Raw genomic sequence first — 18,546 nt, 5'->3', positions numbered from 1 at the left:
CATGGAGGAAAGTCCGCATGGTGACTGTTGTATTCAATCCCGGAGCAATTTCTGTGTTTGAACGACATTCTGATAGTCCAGAGATTACAGAATGTCTCCAGATGTGAATCGGAAACTACTACTGGTCTTCCAGGGAGCGATCAAAGCGTAGACTGTTTGAGACATTACTCCAATGGTGGAAATTGCGCATGGTTACTGTTGTATTCAATCCCGATGCAATTTCTGTGTTCATCAGCACTCTGATAGTCCACAGATTACAGAATGCCTCCAGATGTGCATCGGATGCTACTACAGGTCTTCCAGGGGGCGATCAAAATCGTAAACTGTTTGAGACATTACTCCCATGGAGGAAAGTGCGCATGGTGACTGTTGAATTCAATCCCGATGCAATTTCGGTGTTACATCAACACTCTGATAGTCCACAGATCACAGAATGCTTCCAGTTGTGCATCGGAAACTGCCACTGGTCTTCCAGGGACCGATCAAAGCGTAGACTGTTTGAGACATTATTCCTATGTAGGAAAGTGCGCATGGTGACTGTTTTATTCAATCCCGATACAATTTCTGTGTTTCATCAACACTCTGATAGTCCACAGATTACAGAATGCCTACAGATGTGCATCGGAAACTACTACTGGTCTTCAGGGAACGATCAAATCGCTAAGAGTTTGAGACATTACTCCCATGGAGAAAAGTGCGCATGGTGACTGTTGTATTCAATCCCGATGCAATTTCTGTGTTTCATTAACACTTTGAAGGTCCACAGATTACAGAATGCCTCAAGATGTGCATCGGAAACTACTACTGGTCTTCCAGGGAACGATCAAAGCGTAGACTGTTTGAGATATTACTCCCATGGAGGAAAGTGCGCGTGGTTACTGTTGTATTCAATCCCAATGAAATTTCATTGTTTCAACAACACTCTGATAGTCCACAGCTTACAGAATGCCTCCAGATGTGCATCGGATACTACTACAGGTCTTCCAGGGAGCGATCAAATTCGTAAACTGTTTGATACATTACTCCCATGGAGGAAAGTGCGCATGGTGACTGTTGAATTCAATCCCGATGCAATTTCGGTGTTACATCAACACTCTGATAGTCCACAGATCACAGAATGCTTCCATTTGTGCATCGGAAACTGCCACTGGTCTTATAGGGACCGATCAAAGCGTAGACTGTTTGAGACATTACTCCTATGTAGGAAAGTGCGCATGGTGACTGTTTTATTCAATCCCGATGCAATTTCTGTGTTTCATCAACACTCTGATAGTCCACAGATTACAGAATGCCTACAGATGTGCATCGGAAACTACTACTGGTCTTCAGGGAACGATCAAATCGATAACAATTTGAGACACTACTCCCATGGAGGAATGTGCGCATGGTGACTGTTGTATTCAATCCCGATGCAATTTCTGTGTTTCATTTACACTTTGAAGGTCCACAGATTACAGAATGCCTCACGATGTGCATCGGAAACTACTACTGGTCTTCCAGGGAACGATCAAAGCGTAGACTGTTTGAGATATTACTCCCATGGAGGAAATTGCGCGTGGTTACTGTTGTATTCAATCCCAATGCAATTTCTGTGTTTCAACAACACTCTGATAGTCCACAGCTTACAGAATGCCACCAGATGTGCATCAGAAACAACTACTGGTCTTCCTGGGAACGATCAAAGCGTAGACTGTTTGAGACATTACTCCCATGGAGGATAGTGCACATGGTGACTGTTGTAATCAATCCCGATGAAATTTCTGTGTATCAACAACACAATGATAGTCCACAGGTTACAGAATGAATCCATATGTGCATCTGATCCTACTACTGGCCTTCCAGGGAACGATCAAAGCGTAGACTCTTTGAGACATTACTCCCAAGGAGGAAAGTGCGCATGGTGACCGTTGTATTCAATCCCGATGCAATTTCTGTGTTTCATCAACACTTTGAAGGTCCACAGATTACAGAATGCCTCCAGATGTGCATCGGAAACTACTACTGGTCTCCCAGGGAAAAGTCAAAGCGTAGACTGTTTGAGACATTACTCCTGTGGAGGAAAGTGCGAATGGTGACTGTTGTATTGAATCCCGATGCAATTTCTGTGTTTCATCAACACTCTGATAGTCCACAGATTACAAAATGCTTCCAGATGTGCATCGGAAACTACTACTGGTCCTCGAGGGAACGATCAAAGCATAGACTGTTTGAGACATTACTCCCGTGGAGGAAAGTGCGCATATTGACTTTTGTATTCAATCCCGATGCAATTTCTGTGTTTCATCAACACTCTGATAGTCCACAGATTACAGAATGCCACCAGATGTGCTTTGGAAACTACTACTGGTCTTCCAGGGAGCGATCAAAGCGTAGACTGTTTGAGACATTACTCCCATGGAGGGAAGTGGGCTTGGTGACTGTTGTATTCAATCCCGATGCAATTTCTGTGTTTCATCAACACTTTGAAGGTCCACAGATTACAGAATGCCTCAAAATGTGCATCGGAAACTTCTACTTGTCTTGAAGGGAACGATCAAAGCGTAGAATGTGTGAGATATTACTCCCATGGAGGAAAGTGCGCATGGTTACTGTTGTATTCAATCCCGATGCAATTTCTGTGTTTCAACAACACTCTGAAAGTCCACAGCTTTCAGTATGCCACCAGATGTGCATCGGAAGGAACTACTGGTCTTCCATTGAACGATCAAAGCGTAGACTGTTTGAGACATTTCTCCCATGGAGGAAAATGCGCATGGTGACTGTTGTACTAAATCCCTATGCAATTTCTGTGTTTCAACAACACTCTGATAGTCCACAGATTACAGAATGCCTCCAGATGTGCATCGGAACCTACTACTGGTCTTCCAGGGAACGATGAAAGCGTAGACTCTTTGAGACATTACTCCCAAGGAGGAAAGTGCGCATGGTGACTGTTGTATTCAATCCCGATGCAATATCTGTGTTTCATCAACACTTTGAATGTCCACAGATTACAGAATGCCTCCATATGTGAATCGAAACTACTACTGGTTTCCTGGGAACAATCAAAGCGTAGACTCTTTGAGACGTTACTCCCATGGAGGAAAGACCGCATGGTGACTGTTGCATTCAATCCCAATGCAATTTCTGTGTTTCAACAACACTCCGATAGTAAACAGACTACAGAATGCCTCCATATGTGCATCGGAAACTACTGCTGGTCTTTCAGGGAACGACCAAAGCGTAGAATGTCTGAGACTTTACCCCCATGGAGGAGAGTGGTCATGGTGTCTGTTGTATTCAATCCCAATGCAATTTCTGTGTTTCATTAGCACTCGGATAGTCAACAGATTACAGAATGCCTCCAGATGTGCATCGGAAACTACTACTGGTCTTGAGGAAACGATGAAAGCGATGACACTTTGAGACATTACTCCAATGTAGAAATGTACGCATGGTGCCTGTTGTATTCAATCCCGATGCAATTTCTGCGTTTCATCAACACTTTGAAGGTCCAAAGATTACGCAGTGCCTCCAGATGTGCATCGGAATCTACTACTGGTCTACCAGGGAACGATCAAAGCATAGACTGTTTGAGAAATTACTCCCATGGAGGAAAGTCCACATGGTGACTGTTGTATTCAATTCCGGAGCAATTTCTGTGTTTGAACGACATTCTGATAGTCCACAGATTACAGAATGCCTCCAGATGTGAATCGGAAACTACTACTGGTCTTCCAGGGAGCGATCAAAGCGTAGACTGTTTGAGACATTACTCCAATGGTGGAAATTGCGCATGGTTACTGTTGTATTCAATCCCGATGCAATGTCTGTGTTCATCAGCACTCTGATAGTCCACAGATTACAGAATGCCTCCAGATGTGCATCGGATACTACTACAGGTCTTCCAGGGAGCGATCAAATTCGTAAACTGTTTGAGACATTACTCCCATGGAGGAAAGTGCGCATGGTGACTGTTGAATTCAATCCCGATGCAATTTCGGTGTTACATCAACACTCTGATAGTCCACAGATCATTGAATGCTTCCAGTTGTGCATCGGAAACTGCCACTGGTCTTCCAGGGACCGATCAAAGCGTAGACTGTTTGAGACATTACTCCTATGTAGGAAAGTGCGCCTGGTGACTGTTTTATTCAATCCCGATGCAATTTCTGTGTTTCATCAACACTCTGATAGTCCACAGATTACAGAATGCCTACAGATGTGCATCGGAAACTACTACTGGTCTTCAGGGAACGATCAAATCGCTAAGAGTTTGAGACATTACTCCCATGGAGAAAAGTGCGCATGGTGACTGTTGTATTCAATCCCGATGCAATTTCTGTGTTTCATTAACACTTTGAAGGTCCACAGATTACAGAATGCCTCAAGATGTGCATCGGAAACTACTACTGGTCTTCCAGGGAACGATCAAAGCGTAGACTGTTTGAGATATTACTCCCATGGAGGAAAGTGCGCGTGGTTACTGTTGTATTCAATCCCAATGAAATTTCTGTGTTTCAACAACACTCTGATAGTCCACAGCTTACAGAATGCCACCAGATGTGCATCGGAAACAACTTCCGGTCTTCCTGGGAACGATCAAAGCGTAGACTCTTTGAGACATTACTCCCAAGGAGGAAAGTGCGCATGGTGACTGTTGTATTCGATCCCGATGCAATTTCTGTGTTTCATCAACACTCTGATAGTCCACAGAATACAAAATGCCACCAGATGTGCATCCGAACCTACTACTGTTCGTCCAGTGAACGATCAAATCGTGGACTGTTTCAGACATTACTCCCATGGAGGAAAGTGCGGATGGTGACTGTTGTATTCAATGCCGATTCAATTTCTGTGTTTCATCAACACCCGGATAGACCACAAATTACAGAATGCCTGCAGATGTGCATCGGAAACTACCACTGGTCTTCAGGGAACGATCAAATCGATGACAGTTTGAGACATTTCTCCCATGGAGGAAAGTGCGCATGGTGACTGTTGTATTAAATCCCGATGCAATTTCTGTGTCTCATCAACACTTTGAAGGTCCACAGATTACAGAATGCCTCCATATGTGAGTCGAAACTACTACTGGTCTTCCAGGGAACAATCAAAGCGTAGACTGTTTGAGACATTACTCCCATGGACGAAAGTGCAGATGGTGACTGTTGTATTCAATTCCGATGCATTTTCTGTCATTCAACAACACTCTGATAGTCCACAGATCACAGAATGCCACCAGATGTGCATCGGAAACAACTACTATTCTTCCAGGGAACGATCAAAGCGTAGACTCTTTGAGACGTTACTCCCATGGAGGAAAGTCCGCATGGTGACAGTTGCATTAAATCCCGATGCAATTTCTGTGTTTCAACAACACTCTGATAGTAAACAGATTACAGAATGCCTCCAGATGTGCATCGGAAACTACTGCTGGTCTTTCAGGGAACGACCAAAGCGTAGAATGTCTGAGACATTACTCCCATGGAGGAGAGTGGCCATGGTGACTGTTGTATTCAATCAAGATGCAATTTCTGTGTTTCATTAGCACTCGGATAGTCCACAGATTACAGAATGCCTAGAGATGTGCATCGGATACTACCACTGGTCTTCCAGGGAGCGATCAAATTCGTAAACTGTTTGAGACATTAGCTCCCATGGAGGTAAGTGCGCATGGTGAATGTTGTATTCAATCCCGATGCAATTTCTGTGTTTCATTAACACTTTGAAGGTCCACAGATTACAGAATGCCTCGAGATGTGCATCGGAAACTTCTACTGGTCTTCCAGGGAACGATCAAAGCGTAGACTGTTTGAGACATTACTACCATGGAGGAAAGTGCGCATGGTGACTGTTGTATTCAATCCCGATGCAATTTCTGTGTTTCATTAACACTTTGAAGGTCCACAGATTACAGAATGCCTCAAGATGTGCATCTTAAACTACTACTGGTCTTCCAGGGAACGATTAAGGCGTAGACTGTTTGAGATATTACTCCCATGGAGGAAAGTGCGCGTGGTTACTGTTGTATTCAATCCCAATGCAATTTCTGTGTTTCAACAACACTCTGATAGTCCACAGCTTACAGAATGCCACCAGATGTGCATCGGAAACAACTACTGTTCTTCCTGGGAACGATCAAAGCGTAGACTGATTGAGACATTACTCCCATGGAGGAAAGTGCGCGTAGTGACTGTTGTATTAAATCCCGATGCAATTTCTGTGTTTCAACAACACTTTGAAGGTCCACAGATTACAGAATGCCTCCAGATGTGCATCGGAAACTTCTACTGGTCTTCATGGGAACGATCAAACCGTAGACTGTTTGAGACATTACTCCCATGGAGGTAAGTGCACATGGTGACTCTTGTATTCAATCCCGATGCAATTTCTGTGTATCAACAACACTCTGGTAGTCCAAAGATTAAAGAATGAGACCATATGTGGATATGAACCTACTACTGGCCTTCCAGGGTACGATCAAAGCGTAGTCTCTTTGAGACATTACTTCCAAGGAGGAAAGTGCGCATGGTGACCGTTGTATTCAATCCCGATGCAATTTCTGTGTATCATCAACACTTTGAAGGTCCACAGATTACAGAATGCCTCCAGATGTGCATCGGAAACTACTACTTGTCTCCCAGGGAACAGTCACAGCGTAGACTGTTTGAGACATTACTCCTGTGGAGGAAAGAGCGAATGGTGACTGTTGTATTCAATCCCGATGCTATTTCTGTGTTTCATCAACACTCTGATAGTCCACAGATTACAGAATGCTTCCAGATGTGCATCGGAAACTACTACTGGTCTTCGAGGGAACGATCAAAGTGTAGACTGTATGAGACATTACTCCCGTGGAGGAAAGTGCGCATATTGGCTTTTGTATTCAATCCCGATGCAATTTCTGTGTTTCATCAACACTCTGATGGTCCACAGATTACATAATGCCACCAGATGTGCATCGGAAACTACTACTGGTCTTCCAGGGAGCGATCAAAGCGTAGACTGTTTGAGACATTACTCCCATGGAGGAAAGTGGGCCTGGTGACTGTTGTATTCAATCCCGATGCAATATCTGTGTTTCATCAACACTTTTAAGGTCCACAGATTACGGAATGCCTCCATATGTGAATCGAAACTACTACTGGTTTCCTGGGAACAATCAAAGCGTAGACTGTTTGAGACATTACTCCTATGGAGGAAAGTGCGCTTGGTGATTGTTGAATTCAATCCCGATGGAATTTCGGTGTTTCATCAACACTCTGATAGAACACAGATTACAGAATGCTTCCAGTTGTGCATCGGAAACTGCTACTGGTCTTCCAGGGAACGATCAAAGCGTAGACTGTTTGAGACATTACTCCTATGTAGGAAAGTCGCATGGTGACTGTTGTATTCAATCCCGATGCAATTTCTGAGTTTCATCAACACTCCGATAGTCCACAGATTACAGAATGCCTCCAGATGTGCATCGGAAACTACTACTGGTCTTCCTGGGAACGATCAAAGAATAGACTGTTTGAGACATTACTCCCATGGAGGAAAGTGCGCATGGTGACTGTTGTATTCAATCCCGATGCAATTTCTGTGTTTCATCAACACTCCGATAGTCCACAGATTACAGAATGCCTCCAGATGTGCATCGGAAACTACTACTGGTCTTCCTGGGAAATAAAAAAGAATAGACTGTTTGAGACATTACTCCCATGGAGGAAAGTGCTCATGGGGACTGTTGTATTCAATCCCGATGCAATTTCAGTGTTTCAACAACACTCTGATAGTCCACAGATTACAGAATGCCTCCAGATGTGCATCGGAACCTACCACTGGTCTTCCAGGGAACGATGAAAGCGTAGACACTTTGAGACATTACTCCTGCTGAGGAAAGTGCGAATGGTGACTGTTGTATTCAATCCCGATGCAATTTCTGTGTTTCATCAACACTCTGATAGTCCACAGATTACACAATGCCTCCAGATGTGCATCGGAAACTACTAGTGGTCTTCCAGGGAACGATCAAAGCGTAAACTGTTTGTGACAATACTCCCACGGAGGAAAGTGCGCATGGTGACTGTTGTATTCAATCCCGATGCAATTTCTGAGTTTCATCAAGCTCTGACAGTCCACAGATTACAGATTGCCTACTGATGTGCATCGGAAACTACTACTGGTCTTCCAGGGAACGATCGAAGCGTAGACTGTTTGAGTCATTACTCCCATACAGGAAAGTGCGCATGGTGACTGTTGTATTCAATCCCGATGCAATTTCAGTGTTTCATCAACACTCCGATAGTCCACAGATTACAGAATGCCTCCAGATGTGCATCAGAACCTACTACTGGTCTTCCAGGGAACGATGAAAGCGTAGACTCTTTGAGACATTACTCCTGCTGGGGAAAGTGCGAATGGTGACTGTTGTATTCAATCCCGATGCAATTTCTGTGTTTCATCAACACTCCGATAGTCCACAGATTACAGAATGCCTCCAGATGTGCATCGGAAACTACTACTGGTCTTCCTGGGACCGATCAAAGAATAGACTGTTTGAGACATTACTCCCATGGAGGAAAGTGCGCATGGTGACTGTTGTATTCAATCCCAATGCAATTTCTGTGTTTCGTCAACACTCAGATACTCATCAGATTACAGAATTCCTCCAGATGTGCATCGGAAACTACTACTGATCTTCCAGGGAACGATCAAAGCATAGACTGTTTGTGACAATACTCCCATGGAGGAAAGTGCGCATGGTGACTGTTGTATTCAATCCCGATGCAATTTCTGAGTTTCATCAACACTCTGACAGTCCACAGATTACAGATTGCCTCCAGATGTGCATCGGAAACTACTACTGGTCTTCCAGGGAACGATCAAAGCGTAGAATGTTTGAGACATTACTCCCATAGTGGAAAGTGCGCATGGTGTCTGTTGTATTCAATCCCGATGCAATTTCTGTGTTTCATCAACACTCCGATAGTCCACAGATTACAGAATGCCTCCAGATGTGCATCGGAAACTACTACTGGTGTTCCTGGGAACTAAAAAAGAATAGACTGTTTGAGACATTAATCCCATGGAGGAAAGTGCTCATGGTGACAGTTGTATTCAATCCCGATGCAATTTCTGAGTTTCCTCAACCCTCTGATAGTTCACAGATTACAGATTGCCTCCAGATGTGCATCGGAACCTACTACTGGTCTTTCAGGGAACGATGAAAGCGTAGACTCTTTGAGACATTACTCCTGCTGAGGAAAGTGCGCATGGTGACTGTTGTATTCAATCCCGATGCAATTTCTGTGTTTCATCAACACTCCGATAGTCCTCAGATTACAGAATGCCTCCAGATGTGCATCGGAAACTACTACTGGTCTTCCTGGGAACGATCAAAGCGTAGACGTTTTGAGACATTACTCCCATGGAGGAAAGTGCGCATGGTGACTGTTGTATTCAATCCCAATGCAATTTCTGTGTTTCATCAACACTCAGATACTCATCAGATAACAGAATTCTTCCAGATGTGCATCGGAAACTACTACTGGTCTTCCAGGGAACGATCAAAGCGTAGACCGTTTGAGACATTACTCCCATGGAGGAAGGTGCACATGGTGACTGTTGTATTGAATCCCGATGCAATTTCTGTGTTTCATCAACACTGTGATAGTCCACAGATTACAGAATGCCTCCAGATGTGCATCAGAAACTACTACTATTCTTCCAGGGAACGATCAAAGCGTAGAATGTTTGAGACATTACTCCCATAGGGGAAAGTGCGCATGGTGTCTGTTGTATTCAATCCCGATGCAATTTCTGTGTTTCATCAACACTCCGATAGTCCACAGATTACAGAATGCCTCCAGATGTGCATCGGAAACTACTACTGGTCTTCCTGGGAACTAAAAAACAATAGACTGTTTGAGACATTACTCCCATGGAGGAAAGTGCTATGGCGACAGTTGTATTCAATCCCGATGCAATTTCTGAGTTTCATCAACACTCTGATAGTCCACAGATTACAGATTGCCTCCAGATGTGCATCGGTACCTACTACTGGTCTTCCAGGGAACGATGAAAGCGTAGACTCTTAGAGACATTACTCCTGCTGAGGAAAGTGCGCATGGTGACTGTTGTATTCAATCCCGATGCAATTTCTGTGTTTCATCAACACTCCGATAGTCCAGAGATTACAGAATGCCTCCAGATGTGCATCGGAAACTACTACTGGTCTTCCTGGGAACGATCAAAGCGTAGACGGTTTGAGATATTACTCCCATGGAGGAAAGTGCTCATGGTGACAATTGTATTCAATCCCGATGCAATTTCTGAGTTTCATCAACACTCAGATCGTCCACAGATTACAGAATGCCTCCAGATGTGCTTCGGAAACTACTACTGGTCTTCGAGGGAACGATGAAAGCATAGACTGTTTGAGACATTAGTCCCGTAGAGGAAAGTGCGCATGTTGACTTTTGTATTCAATCCCGATGCAATATCTGTGTTTCATCAACACTCATTTAGTTTACAAATTACAGAATGCCTCCAGATGTGCATCGCAAACTACTACTGGTCTTCCAGGGAACGATCAAAGCGTAGACTGTTTGAGACATTACTCCCATGGAGGAAAGTGCGCATGGTGACTGTTGTATTCAATCCCGATGCAGTTTTTGTGTTTCATCAACACTCTGATAGTCCACAGATTACAGAATGCCTCCAGATGTGCATCGGAAATTATTACTGGTCTTCCTGGGAACGATCAAAGAATAGACTGTTTGAGACATTACTCCCATGGAAGAAAGTGCGCATGGTGACTGTTGTATTCAATCCCAATGCAATTTCTGTGTTTCATCAACACTCCCATAGTCCACAGATTACAGAATGCCTTCAGATGTGCATCGGAAACTACTACTGGTCTTCCTGGGAACGATCAAAGAATAGACTGTTTGAGACATTTCTCCCATGAAGGAAAGTGCGCATGGTGACTGTTGTATTCAATCCCAATGCAATATCTGTGTTTCATCAACACTCAGATACTCATCAGATTACAGAATTCCTCCAGATGTGCATCGGAAACTACTACTGGTCTTCCAGGGAACGATCAAAGCGTAGACTGTTTGAGACATTACTCCCATGGAGGAAAGTGTGCATGGTGACTGTTGTATTCAATCCCTATGCAATTTCTGTGTTTCATCAACACTCCAATAGTCCACAGATTACAGAATGCCTCCAGATGTGCATTGGAAACTACTACTGGTCTTCCTGGGAGCGATCAAAGAAAAGACTGTTTGAGACATTACTCCCATGGGGGAAAGTGCGCATGGTGACTGTTGTATTCAATCCCAATGCAATTTCTGTGTTTCATCAACACTCCGCTAGTCCACAGATTACAGAATGCCTCCAGATGTGCATCGGAAACTACTACTGGTCTTCCTGGGAACGATCAAAGCGTAGACTGTTTGTGACATTACTCCCAAGGAGGAAAGTGCGCATGGTGACTGTTGTATTCAATCCCGATGCAATTTTCGAGTTTCATCAACACGCTGACAGTCCACAGATTACAGATTGCCTCCAGATGTGCATCGGAAACTACTACTGGTCTTCCAGGGAACGATGAAAGCGTAGACTCTTTGAGACATTACTCCTGCTGGGGAAAGTGCGAATGGTGACTGTTGTATTCAATCCCGATGCAATTTCTGTGTTTCATCAACACTCCGATAGTCCACAGATTACAGAATGCCTCCAGATGTGCATCGGAAACTACTACTGGTCTTCCTGGGACCGATCAAAGAATAGACTGTTTGAGACATTACTCCCATGGAGGAAAGTGCGCATGGTGACTGTTGTATTCAATCCCAATGCAATTTCTGTGTTTCGTCAACACTCAGATACTCATCAGATTACAGAATTCCTCCAGATGTGCATCGGAAACTACTACTGATCTTCCAGGGAACGATCAAAGCATAGACTGTTTGTGACAATACTCCCATGGAGGAAAGTGCGCATGGTGACTGTTGTATTCAATCCCGATGCAATTTCTGAGTTTCATCAACACTCTGACAGTCCACAGATTACAGATTGCCTCCAGATGTGCATCGGAAACTACTACTGGTCTTCCAGGGAACGATCAAAGCGTAGAATGTTTGAGACATTACTCCCATAGTGGAAAGTGCGCATGGTGTCTGTTGTATTCAATCCCGATGCAATTTCTGTGTTTCATCAACACTCCGATAGTCCACAGATTACAGAATGCCTCCAGATGTGCATCGGAAACTACTACTGGTGTTCCTGGGAACTAAAAAAGAATAGACTGTTTGAGACATTAATCCCATGGAGGAAAGTGCTCATGGTGACAGTTGTATTCAATCCCGATGCAATTTCTGAGTTTCCTCAACCCTCTGATAGTTCACAGATTACAGATTGCCTCCAGATGTGCATCGGAACCTACTACTGGTCTTCCAGGGAACGATGAAAGCGTAGACTCTTTGAGACATTACTCCTGCTGAGGAAAGTGCGCATGGTGACTGTTGTATTCAATCCCGATGCAATTTCTGTGTTTCATCAACACTCCGATAGTCCTCAGATTACAGAATGCCTCCAGATGTGCATCGGAAACTACTACTGGTCTTCCTGGGAACGATCAAAGCGTAGACGTTTTGAGACATTACTCCCATGGAGGAAAGTGCGCATGGTGACTGTTGTATTCAATCCCAATGCAATTTCTGTGTTTCATCAACACTCAGATACTCATCAGATAACAGAATTCTTCCAGATGTGCATCGGAAACTACTACTGGTCTTCCAGGGAACGATCAAAGCGTAGACCGTTTGAGACATTACTCCCATGGAGGAAGGTGCACATGGTGACTGTTGTATTGAATCCAGATGCAATTTCTGTGTTTCATCAACACTGTGATAGTCCACAGATTACAGAATGCCTCCAGATGTGCATCAGAAACTACTACTATTCTTCCAGGGAACGATCAAAGCGTAGAATGTTTGAGACATTACTCCCATAGGGGAAAGTGCGCATGGTGTCTGTTGTATTCAATCCCGATGCAATTTCTGTGTTTCATCAACACTCCGATAGTCCACAGATTACAGAATGCCTCCAGATGTGCATCGGAAACTACTACTGGTCTTCCTGGGAACTAAAAAACAATAGACTGTTTGAGACATTACTCCCATGGAGGAAAGTGCTATGGCGACAGTTGTATTCAATCCCGATGCAATTTCTGAGTTTCATCAACACTCTGATAGTCCACAGATTACAGATTGCCTCCAGATGTGCATCGGTACCTACTACTGGTCTTCCAGGGAACGATGAAAGCGTAGACTCTTAGAGACATTACTCCTGCTGAGGAAAGTGCGCATGGTGACTGTTGTATTCAATCCCGATGCAATTTCTGTGTTTCATCAACACTCCGATAGTCCAGAGATTACAGAATGCCTCCAGATGTGCATCGGAAACTACTACTGGTCTTCCTGGGAACGATCAAAGCGTAGACGGTTTGAGATATTACTCCCATGGAGGAAAGTGCTCATGGTGACAATTGTATTCAATCCCGATGCAATTTCTGATTTTCATCAACACTCAGATCGTCCACAGATTACAGAATGCCTCCAGATGTGCTTCGGAAACTACTACTGGTCTTCGAGGGAACGATGAAAGCATAGACTGTTTGAGACATTAGTCCCGTAGAGGAAAGTGCGCATGTTGACTTTTGTATTCAATCCCGATGCAATATCTGTGTTTCATCAACACTCATTTAGTTTACAAATTACAGGATGCCTCCAGACGTGCATCGCAAACTACTACTGGTCTTCCAGGGAACGATCAAAGCGTAGACTGTTTGAGACATTACTCCCATGGAGGAAAGTGCGCATGGTGACTGTTGTATTCAATCCCGATGCAGTTTTTGTGTTTCATCAACACTCTGATAGTCCACAGATTACAGAATACCTCCAGATGTGCATCGGAAATTATTACTGGTCTTCCTGGGAACGATCAAAGAATAGACTGTTTGAGACATTACTCCCATGGAAGAAAGTGCGCATGGTGACTGTTGTATTCAATCCCAATGCAATTTCTGTGTTTCATCAACACTCCCATAGTCCACAGATTACAGAATGCCTTCAGATGTGCATCGGAAACTACTACTGGTCTTCCTGGGAACGATCAAAGAATAGACTGTTTGAGACATTTCTCCCATGAAGGAAAGTGCGCATGGTGACTGTTGTATTCAATCCCAATGCAATATCTGTGTTTCATCAACACTCAGATACTCATCAGATTACAGAATTCCTCCAGATGTGCATCGGAAACTACTACTGGTCTTCCAGGGAACGATCAAAGCGTAGACTGTTTGAGACATTACTCCCATGGAGGAAAGTGTGCATGGTGACTGTTGTATTCAATCCCTATGCAATTTCTGTGTTTCATCAACACTCCAATAGTCCACAGATTACAGAATGCCTCCAGATGTGCATTGGAAACTACTACTGGTCTTCCTGGGAGCGATCAAAGAAAAGACTGTTTGAGACATTACTCCCATGGGGGAAAATGCGCATGGTGACTGTTGTATTCAATCCCAATGCAATTTCTGTGTTTCATCAACACTCCGCTAGTCCACAGATTACAGAATGCCTCCAGATGTGCATCGGAAACTACTACTGGTCTTCCTGGGAACGATCAAAGCGTAGACTGTTTGTGACATTACTCCCAAGGAGGAAAGTGCGCATGGTGACTGTTGTATTCAATCCCGATGCAATTTTCGAGTTTCATCAACACGCTGACAGTCCACAGATTACAGATTGCCTCCAGATGTGCATCGGAAACTACTACTGGTCTTCCAGGGAACGATCAAAGCGTAGAATGTTTGAGACATTACTGCCCTGGGGGAAAGTGTGCATGGTGACTGTTGTTTTCAATCCCGATTCAATTTCTGTGTTTCATCAACAATCAGATTGTCCACATTTTACAGAATGCCTCCAGATGTGCATCGGAAACTACTACTGGTCTTCCTGGGAACGATCAAAGCGTAGACTGTTTGTGACATTACTCCCACGGAGGAAAGTGCGCATGGTGACTGTTGTATTCAACCCCGATGCAATTTCCGAGTTTCATCAACACGCCGACAGTCCATAGATTACAGATTGCCTCCAGATGTGCATCGGAAACTACTACTGGTCTGCCACTGAACGATCGAAGCGTAGACTGTTTGAGTCATTACTCCCATGGAGGAAAGTGCGCATGGTGACTGTTGTATTAGATCGCGATGCAATTTCTGTGTTTCAACTACACTCTGATAGTCCACAGATTACAGAATGCCACCAGATGTGCATCGGATACTACTACTGGTCTTCCAGGGAACGATCAAATCGTTGACTGTTTGAGGCGTTACTCACATCGAGGAAAGTGCGCATGGTGACTGTTTTATTGAATCCCGATGCAATTTCTGTGTTTCATCAACACTCTGATAGTCCACAGATTACAGAATGCCTCCAGATGTCCATCGGAAACTACTACTGGTCTTCCAGGGAACGATCAAAGCGTAAACTGTTTGAGACATTACTTCCTTTTTAGGAAAGTGCGCATGGTGTCTGTTGTATTCAATCCCGATGCAATTTCTGTGTTTCATCAACACTCCGATAGTCCACAGATTACAGAATGACTCCAGATGTGCATCGGAAACTACTACTGGTCTTCCTGGGAACTATCAAAGAATAGACTGTTTGAGAAATTACTCCCATGGAGGAAAGTGCTCATGGTGTCAGTTGTATTCAATCCCGATGCAATTTCTTTGTTTCAACTACACTCTGATAGTCCACAGATTACAGAATGCTACCAGATGTGCATCGGATACTACTACTGGTCTTCCATTGAACGATCAAAGCGTAGACTGTTTGAGACGTTACTCACATGGAGGAAAGTGCGCATTGTGACTGTAGTATTAAATCCCGATGCAATTTCTGTGTTTCATCAACACTCTGATAGTCCACAGATTACAGAATGCCTCCAGATGTGCATCGGAAACTACTACTGGTCTTCCAGGGAACGATCAAAGCGTAAACTGTTTGAGACATTACTTCCTTTTTAGGAAAGTGCGCATGGTGTCTGTTGTATTCAATCCCGATGCAATTTCTGTGTTTCATCAACACTCCGATAGTCCACAGATTACAGAATGCCTCCAGATGTGCATCGGAAACTACTACTGGTCTTCCTGGGAACTATCAAAGAATAGACTGTTTGGACATTACTCCCATGGAGGAAAGTTCTCATGGTAACAGTTGTATTCAATCCCGAAACAATTACTGAGTTTCATCAACACTCTGATAGTCCACAGATTACAGATTGCCTCCAGATGTGCATCGGAACCTACTACTGGTCTTCCAGGGAACGATCAAGGAATAGTCTGTTTGAGACATTACTCCCATGGAGGTAAGTGCGGATGGAGACTGTTGTATTCAGTCCCGATGCAATTTCTGTGTTTCACCAACACTCTGTTAGTCCACAGATTACAGAATGCCTCCAGATGTGCATCGGAAACTACTACTGGTCTTCCAGGGAACGATCAAGGCGTACACTGTTTGAGAATTACTCCCATGGAGGAAATTTGTCATGGTGACTGTTATATTCAATCCCGATGCAATATCTGTGTTTCAAGAACACTCTGATAGTCCACAGATTACAGAATGCCTCCAGATGTGCATCGGAACCTACTACAGGTTTTCCAGAGAACGATGAAAGCGTAGACTCTTTGAGACATTACTCCTGCTGAGGAAAGTGCGAATGGTGACCGTTGTATTCAATCCCGATGCAATTTCTGTGTTTCATCAACGCTCTGATAGTCCACAGATTACAGAATGCCTAAAGATGTGCATCGCAAACTACTATTGGTCTTCGAGGGAACGATGAAAGCATAGACTCTTTGAGACATTACTCCCGTAGAGGAAAGTGCGCATGGTGACTTTTGTATTCAATCCCGATGCAATTTCTGTGTTTCATCAACACTCATTTAGTTTACAAATTACAGAATGCCTCCAGATGTGCATCGGAAACTACTACTGGTCTTTCAGGGAACGATCAAAGCGTAGACTGTTTGAGACATTACTCCCATGGAGGAAAGTGCGCATGGTGACTGTTGTATTCAATCCCGATGCAGTTTTTGTGTTTCATCAAAACTCTGATAGTCCACAGATTACAGAATGCCTCCAGATGTGCATCGGTAACTACTACTGGTCTTCCTGGGAACGATCAAATAATAGACTGTTTGAGACATTACACCCATGGAAGAAAGTGCGCATGGTGACTGTTGTATTCAATCCCAAAGCAATTTCTGTGTTTCATCAACACTCCAATAGTCCACAGATTACAGAATGCTTCCAGATGTGCATCGGAAACTACTACTGGTCTTCCTGGGAACGATCAAACAATAGACTGTTTGAGACATTACTCCCATGGAGGAAAGTGCGCATGGTGACTGTTATATTCAATCCCAATGCAATTTCTGTGTTTCATCAACACTGAGATACTCATCAGATTACAGAATTCCTACAGATGTGCATCGGAAACTACTACTGGCATTCCAGGGAACGATCAAAGCGTAGACTGTTTGAGACATTACTCCCATGGAGGAAGGTGCACATGGTGACTGTTGTATTGAATCTCGATGCAATTTCGGTGTTTCATCAACACTGTGATAGTCAACAGATTACAGAATGCCTCCAGATGTGCATCGGAAACTACTACTGGTCTTCCAGGGAACGATCAAAGCGTAGAATGTTTGAGACATTACTCCCATAGGGGAAAGTGCGCATGGTGACTATTGTATTCAATCCCGATGCAATTTCTGTGTTTCATCAACACTCAGATCGTCCACAGATTACTGAATGCCTCCAGATGTGCATCGGAAACTACTACTGGTCTTCCAGGGAACGATCAAGGCGTACACTGTTTGAGAATTACTCCCATGGAGGAAAGTGGTCATGGTGACTGTTATATTCAATCCCGATGCAATATCTGTGTTTCAACAACACCCTGATAATCCACAGATTACAGAATGCCTCCAGATGTGCATCGGAACCTACTACTGGTCTTCCAGGGAACAATGAAAGCGTAGACTCTTTGAGACATTACTCCTGCTGAGGAAAGTGCGAATGGTGACTGTTGTATTCAATCCCGATGCAATTTCTGTGTTTCATCAACACTCTGATAGTCCACAGATTACGGAATGCCTCAAGATGTGCATCGGAAACTACTACTGGTCTTCGAGGGAACGATGAAAGCATAGACAGTTTGAGACATTACTCCCGTAAAGGAAAGTGCGCATGGTGACTTTTGTATTCAATCCCGATGCAATTTCTGTGTTTCATCAACACTCTGATAGTCCACAGATTACACAATGCCTCCAGATGTGCATCGGAAACTACTACTGGTCTTCCAGGGAACGATCAAAGCGTAAACTGTTTGAGACATTACTCCCATGGAGGAAAGTACGCGTGGTGTCTGTTGTATTCAATCCCGATTCAATTTCTGTGTTTTATCAGCACTCTGATAGTCCACAGATTACAG

The sequence above is a fragment of the Schistocerca gregaria genome, chromosome 7 (genome assembly GCF_023897955.1).
Source record: "Schistocerca gregaria isolate iqSchGreg1 chromosome 7, iqSchGreg1.2, whole genome shotgun sequence".
Taxonomy (NCBI): domain Eukaryota; kingdom Metazoa; phylum Arthropoda; class Insecta; order Orthoptera; family Acrididae; genus Schistocerca; species Schistocerca gregaria.
The sequence above is the reverse complement of the archived record's forward strand: the minus strand, read 5'-3'. Positions refer to the sequence as shown.